The sequence below is a fragment of the Oncorhynchus gorbuscha genome, linkage group LG13 (assembly GCF_021184085.1).
Source record: "Oncorhynchus gorbuscha isolate QuinsamMale2020 ecotype Even-year linkage group LG13, OgorEven_v1.0, whole genome shotgun sequence".
Classification (NCBI taxonomy): domain Eukaryota; kingdom Metazoa; phylum Chordata; class Actinopteri; order Salmoniformes; family Salmonidae; genus Oncorhynchus; species Oncorhynchus gorbuscha.
Genome location: NC_060185.1, coordinates 80965146 through 80973371, shown reverse-complemented (window position 1 = coordinate 80973371; position 8226 = coordinate 80965146). Strand labels below are relative to the sequence as shown.

Here is an 8226-nt window from a genome sequence, read left to right as displayed (position 1 = left end):
TTTTAAAGCTGCCACCCCACACGTTGTTGTAAAATTATTGTTTTGTATTTATAACATATTTGAACATTGTATTATATTTAAAGTATTGTGATAGTTGAGGATTTTACTTTTGATGATATTATGTGATTGTAAATTGGTGTGAAATTCAGTCTATGACTGCAAATAAGCAGTCAAATATATTACTACTACGACTAACACTTTGCTACTATTCATAGGCTGAAAACTCTTCACTGTAATGTTAAACTAGCGGTAAACAAACGTGCATTAATTCAAAACAAAAGTACATGTGTGTTAGTCCTACCTTACTGCAAACGGAACTTCCACATGTTACAATTAGAGTTGTGCTTGATTGACAAAGGTTTTCCACCAAATCCCCTGACTAGAAAACACTCTTGCAAATAAGATAAAGTTTTTTTTTAATTACTATTAAATTCCGTAAAAACAGAAGACAACATTTTTATCAACCAAACAATCAAATCAAACTGTTCCACAGTTCATCCAAAGGAAATCCCATTGTTTATACCTGGATGTGTGTTGTTGTTTGTAGAGGCATTGTGTGGTGCCCCCACCCGTGACCTCATCCTCAAACTCTAGTTCCTTTGATAGATTATCTTTTATACCACATTTGTTTTCATTTACAGTGGTTGCTTTGATTGCAGGACAATGTCATTTCTGCTACTCTTGAACCCATTTTCTGAGTCATCACTATTTACAACAGACACAAAGTTATAAACCACGCCCATTTCTACAAGTTATCTCCTTAAAATCTGATTTTAAACCTAACCTTAACCCAAATCTTAACCAGACTCCTAACCTTATGCCTAACCTTAAATTAAGACCAAAAAGCCATTTTGCCAACTATGTGAATGTGACATACTGTAGTTGATAATGAAATGAAATAAGACAGACCTATACCTAGCATCATTTGTACCTCTGCATGGCTCCTTGTTCACTTCATTAACCATAAACTGGGCCTATAAAAGGTTTCATATCAACCGACTTGCATAATATTTCTGAGCCCCATGTAGCAATCTGTCTTCCAGATGACGTTGTCCTTCCACAGACCATCTAACCTGAGACAGGTTTGTGTATTGGTTTCTTTGGTAGTCTGGAGCTGCAAAGATGATCCAACCATGTGTATTTCTCCTCTTGGTCAATACAGTCTGTAAGTATGACCCAATGCTTGATTATACTATTTATCATTTTCATTATAATAAATAATTGACCCATTTTCAGTTTAGTTAAACATGTGTAGTATTTTATGTTTCTTCAACAGATTCTGTCAGTGACCATCTCAATACAGTGACTGTTAAGCTTGGGGAACGTTTGACACTTGAAGGTGTCCAACCACCTGGTTGAAACATGTTATTGGAAAGTACCCTGAAGTCATTCAATGTACAATTCAAGTTCAAGTCATGTGACATACAAGGAGGGGTTTGCAGATCCTCTGCATAACTATGTAATACACGAGAGAAAATGTTTTAACTTGCTAATTTCAGAAGAAAAGCTCATTTATTCAGTTATATATTATTGTGCAGCCATGTACACTGGTAAAGTGACATTTGGAAATGCATCCCTATCGTCCACTGTAATTATGAATGATTGTTTCACTAATTAATAACCGTTAGTTAACTAATTTGATTTTATGACTTCAACTGGTGTTCTTTAAGTTTTCTTAATAAGCATGTGGTAATACCCTTGGGTCCTGTCTATAATAACAATAATTCAAATGTTTTTACTTTATTGCTTTTTTCCCACTTCACAAAAAACATTGTTGATAGGAAGATATTGGGTTGAAATAGTGTTACATTTGGGATAAATGAAAAACAAATGTATATGGTAGGCTTACAGTCCAACTCCAAGACTGTGGAGCAACAGGCAGAGTCTGACCCAGTCCATTCAGGAGACTCTGTGACTCTACAGTGTACAGTACTCTCTGAGACCTCTACAGGAGAACACAGCGTGTACTGGTTCAGAGCTGGATCAGGAGACTCCCATCCAGGAGTCATTTACACCCCTGGGAACAGGAGTGATGAGTGTGAGAAGAGCCCTGAGACTCTGATGCTTGGACTTACTACTGTGCTGTAGCCACATGTGGGGAGATCCTGTTGGGAAATGGAAGGTGATGAAGTATAAATGATACATATTTATTTTTAAACTTCTGTGTTTGGTCCTCTTTAACAGTCATTCACTCTCTTGATATAGAGGACATTATGAAATTATTGTGAAGAACACTAGATTTTCAGTATTGAGGATTTTGCATTCAATATGAAGATGGAATTTACTTCTGACTGCTTTCTGGTCTTCCTTGTTAACCTCTAGCGTCGAGCAATCCCGTATCCGGGAGCGTAATCATAGCCTCAAGCTCATTACCATAACGCAAAGTTTCCTATTCGTGAAAATCGCAAAATGATATGAAATAAATATATTCAAACACAAGCTTAGCCTTTTGTTAACAACACTGTCATCTCAGATTTTCTAAATATGCTTTTCAACCAAAGCTACACAAGCATTTGTGTAAGAATATTGATAGCCTAGCATAGCATTAAGCCTAGCATTCAGCAGGCAACATTTTCACAAAAACAAGAAAAGCATTCAAATAAAATAATTTACCTTTGAAGAAAAGGCATATATATTAAGAACTTCAGATGTTTTCAATGACGAGACTCTTAGTTAGATAGCAAATGTTCATTTTTTCCAAAAATATTATTTGTGTAGATGACATAGCTCCGTTTGGCTAAGAAAAAGACCAGAAAATGCAGTCACTTACAACGCCAAACTTTTTTACAAATTAGCTCCATAATATCGACAGAAACATGGCAAACGTTGTTTAGAATCAACCCTCAAGGTGTTTTTCACATATCTATTCGATAATCTATCAGTGGTGGCAGTTAGCTTCTCATCAGAAGCAAACAGAAAAATACTGCAGCTGGAGATTACGCAATAATTGTGACGGAGTACACCAAGCGACCACCTGGTAGATGTAGTCTCTTATGGTCAATCTTCCAATGATATGCCTACAAATACGTCACAATGCTGCAGATACTGGGGAAAACGTGGAAAACGTAAGCTGACTCCTAGCTCCTTCACAGCCATAAGGAGTCATTGGCATGAGGCGATTTTAAAAAATGCGGCACTTCCTGATTGGATTTTTATCTGGGTTTTTTCTGTAACATCAGTTCTGTGACACTCACAGATAATATCTTTGCAGTTTTGGAAACGTCAGAGTGTATTCTCTCCAAAGCTGACAATTATATGCATAGTCGAGCATCCTTTCTTGACAAAATATCTTGTTTAAAACGGGAATGTTTTTCATCCAAAAATTAAAATAGTGCCCCCTATATCCAAGAAGTTAACAGAAAACCCCCGAAGGAATGTGCTGTTTCAGTAATATTCATCCTCGGGGAAGCATTGTTAACGTGTATCGTTCTGATAATCTACCTCATGTACACAAGGAAGAATATAAAGATCTGTGACTGTTGTAATGGTAAGTCAATTGTGATTATAATTATTTTTTTCTGAGAAGCATTTGGTTTATATGTACATATGTTTTAGATTTTAGCCTTGGTTTTTCAAATGATTGCCTCACCTGTTTCACCAACTGCTTCTTAGATAGAGTTCAGTGTGTCAAATCGGGGGACCTGTTGTCCGAACCTCAGGCTCTCTATAGGGGTACCACACTGTTAAATTCTCGGGCCGACTCTTTTCTCTGTATATATCAATGATGTCGCTCTTGCTGCGGGTGATTCCTTGATCCACCTCTACGCAGACAACACCATTCTGTATACCTCTACCCCTTCTTTGTTAACCTCTCTAGGGTAGGGGGCAGCATTCGGAATTTTCCATGCCCAAATTAAATGGCCTGCTCCTCGGACCCAGAAGATATGATATGCATATCACTGGTAGATTTGGATAAAAAACACTCTAAAGTTTCCAAAACCGTTAATATAGTGTCCATGAGCATACCAGAACTGATTTAGAAGGCGAAAACCTGAGAAAAATCCAGGAAATAGTTTTTGGGGGGTTTTGTAGTTTTCTATTCAATGCCATTACAGTATCCATTGACATAGGACTCCATTTCCAGTTCATATGTCTTCCACTAGATGTCAACAGTCTTTAGAAATCATTTCAGGCTTGTATTCTTATAAATGAGGGAGTAAGACCAGTCTGAATGAGTGGACCCTAACATGACGCAGAGTTTTTTCAGGCGCATGTGCATTTCTTGTTTACCTTTTATATTGACAACGTTATTGTCCGGTTGAAATATTATAGATCATTTAGGCTAGAAAACAACCTGAGGATTGAATATAAACATCGTTTGACATGTTTCTGTGAACTTTACGGATACAATTTGGATTTTTGTCTAATTTTCTTGACTGAGTTTGAGCCTGTGGATTACTGAAGAAAACGCGCTAACAAAACTAAGGTTTTTGGATATAAAGAGACTTCATCGAATAAAAGGAACATTTATTGAGTAAATGAATGTCTTCTGATTGCCACCATATGACGATCAAAGGTAAGGGGTTAATTTTATCTCTATTTCTGAGTTTTGGAAGGCTTCTGCTTGGCTGGTTACTGTTTGTAATAATTTGTCAATTGGGCTATGTTCTGGGCTAGGCATGTTCTGGGCTAGGTATGTTCTGGGCTAGGTATGCTTTCGCCAAAAAGCATTTTATAAATATGACACTGTTGTTGGTTTAACAAGAAGTTAATCTTTAAACCTATGTAAAATATGTTTGGTTTTATTAATTTTTATAATGAGCATTTCTGTAATTGAATTTGGCGCTCTACGACCTCACTGCATGTTGGCCAGATGGGATGCTAGTGTCCCACATACCCTAGAGAGGTTAACAAACCTCCAAACGAGCTTCAATGCCATAAAACACTCCTTCCGTGGCCTCTAACTGCTCTTAAACGCTAGTAAAACTAAATGCATGTCATTACCCGTACCCGCCCGCCCGACTAGCATCACTACTCTGGACGATTCTGACTTAGAATATGTGGACAACTACAAATACCCAGATGTCTGGCTCGACTGTAAACTATCCTTCCAGGCTCATATGAAATCTGGAATCAGCTTCCTATTTCACAACAAAGACTTAAATCTCCCTCACTAACTTTAAGTATCAGCTATCTAAGCAGTTTACCGATCGCTGCAGCTGTACACAGCCCATCTGTAAATAGCCTATCCAACTACATACCTCATCCCCATACTGTCTTTATTTACTTTTTTTGCACACCAGTATTTCTACTGGCACATCATCTGCACATCGTTCACTCCTGAGTTAATTTGCTAAAATGTAATTACTTCGCTACTATTTGTCACGCCTTGGTCATAGTATTTTGTGTTTTCGTTATATATTTGGTCAGGCCAGGGTGTGACATGGGTTTAAATGTTGTGTTTCGTATTGGGGTTTTGTAGGCATTGGGATTGCGGCTGAGTAGGGGTGTAGCATAGGTTTGGCTGCCTGAGGCGGTTCTCAATCAGAGTCAGGTGATTCTCGTCGTCTCTGATTGGGAACCATATTTAGGTAGCCGGGGTTTCACTGTGTATTTCGTGGGTGATTGTTCCTGTCTCTGTGTTAGTGTTCACCAGACAGGCTGTATAGGTTTTCACGTTCCGTTTGTTGTTTTTGTATTTATATATAGTTATTTCATGTATCGTCTTTTCGTTATTAAAGAACATGAGTAAACACCACGCCGCATTTTGGTCCGACTCTCTTTCGACAGATGAACGCCGTTACACTATTGACCTTGTTACTTCCTTACTTCATTTGCACAGACTGTATATAGATTGTTCTATTGTGTTATTGACTGTACTTTTGTTTATCCCATGTGTAACTCTGTTTTGTTGGTTTTTGTCACACTGCTTTGATTTATCTTGGCCAGGTCGCAGTTGTAAATGAGAACTTGTTCTCAACTGACCTACTTGGTTAAATAAAGGTGATATATAATAATATAAAATAATCAGATTAATGGCTGTAAGTACTGTATATTTAAAACCAAAAACTTTTAGACTTTTACTCAAGTAGTATTTTATTGGGTGACTTCCACTTTTACTTGAGTAGTTTGTTATTAAGGTATCATTACTTTTACTCAAGTATGACAATTGAGTACTTTTACTCAAGTATGACATTTGAGTACTTTTACTCAAGTATGACAATTGAGTACTTTTTCCACCACTGATCAATTAGACGGGTTGTGACTGGTTCAAAATCAGTTGACTGGTTCAAAAATCAACATTTACAATTGTCATCAATGATCAATACAGAAGGCCAAAAAAAAAAAATCACACTATAGTTAAAGTATAATTTAAAGTGATACCATGTCCAGACCCTTGTTGGTAGAAAACCATCAACAGGAAGTGTTGCACAACCAATCAGGTCATTCTTACATTGCACCAAGCAAAATTAATAGTTCTCCTTTTGTCACATCAGTCATTACATGTTTCATGGTTAAGGGAAGAATGTAGCAAGATGATCAGAACCAGTTTTATTTTGGTACTTCTCACTCAACTTTGTAAGTGCATGCCTAACCAATTGTCTTACTGAACTGCAGAATTTAAAACTGAATGTGTAATCTACGTCTTAGACTATTGGAAAGTAGTGCAGTAGTGCAGAAAGAGGATGGAATACTGTAGCTATATCAAAGTAGTTTTGACAGCTGTGACAGGAAACATCACCATATCAGTATGGTTTTAGGACATTGGTTAGGCTTTGTCTTAGCCCATTCCCAGATAGCTCTGACCACTTTAGCAATTATTCCACAAATTGATGTCTGAATTGGCAAAGTTAATGTATTTGCAAAGCATTCTAACTTTGCAAATAACTTTTCAAAATGAAGAAGTTCATCAGCCAGTTCCACGAACCACTGTTCAGCTCGGAGACTCCATACCTCTATCATGCCTATTCGCTGATAACAAACATTTTCAAGTCCTCTACTGGTACAAGCAAACTATTGGTCAAATGCCCCATGTTGTGGCAGCTATTACTGATTCTTTAAAAGCTGTTCTTTTTTGGAAAGTTTAACAACCCATGTTTTAAAGTGATCAAAGCTGAAGATGTCTCTCAACTCGTTATCAGCAATATTCAGCACATCAGATGAGGCAAACTACTACTGTGCTGTGGAAACAAAGTCTCAAATGGATTATCGAAATGGAACCTGTTTGGCTAATAATGGTAATTTCATTTGAATTGTATATTATCATCAGTGTACAGTATAGTCAACAGTGGATATTATAAAGTTTTGAGATTATTTTGGAATGAAAATTGCTTTACACATTTACACATTTTGAATGAGAGATTTGTTAAAAAATTAAGTTTGTATTTCTTTAAATACGTTATCAGCAGGTTGTATTTTGTTCACAGCATCTATTAATTTACAGATTAACATTAATTTTAGGTCAATGATGAGAATATTGTTAAAGCAAAAGCCACATTGACCTCAACCACTGTGCTGAACACTGACTTTGCGAAACCTTATGAACACCTGCTCTTTCCATGACAGACTAACCAGGTGAAATGTATGATCCCTTATTGATGTCACTTGTTAAATCCACTTCAAACAGTGTTTTTGAAGGGGATGAGACAGGTTACTGAATAAGTTTTAAGCTTTGAGACAATTGGATTGTGTGGGTTATGGTAGTAGGTGCCAGGCACACCGGTTTGAGTGTGTCAAGAACTGCAACTCTGCTGGGTTTTCACGCTCAACAGTTTCACGTGTTTATCAAGAATGGTCCACCACCCAAAGGACATCCAGCCAACATGACACAACTGTGGGAAGCATTGGAGTCAACATGTGCCAGCATGCCTGTGGAACGCTTCCGACACCTTGTAGGGTCAATATTAGGAAGATGTTCTTATTGTTGTATATGCACCACTTAAATATTATTCAACCTTCTTCTATAGTTTCGACACTAACACATAATATTCATTACCTACCAATAGTTAGGTTAGTTTTGTTGCCAAACAGGATCTCCCCACGTGGCCACAACATGGTAGCAAGTCCCAGCATCAGAGACTGAGGTTGTTGTTGGAGAGGCTGTGGACAACTCTTTGTAGGAGAGGGAGTCTCAGGGCTCTTCTTACACTCATCTCTCCTGTTCCCAGGGGTGTAAATGACTCCTGGATGGGATTCTCCTGATCCGGCTCTGAACCAGTACACACTGTGTTCTCCTGTACAGGTCTCAGAGAGTACTGTACACTGTGTGTCCTGGATGGACTGGAT

The 8226-nt window shown here is 37.6% G+C and overlaps 1 pseudogene; it reads left to right on the top strand.

The window, feature by feature from the left end:
- The first annotated feature begins 1836 nt into the window (after positions 1-1836).
- The window catches only part of LOC123992371, a 50421-nt pseudogene continuing 44031 nt past the window's right edge, over positions 1837-8226 (top strand).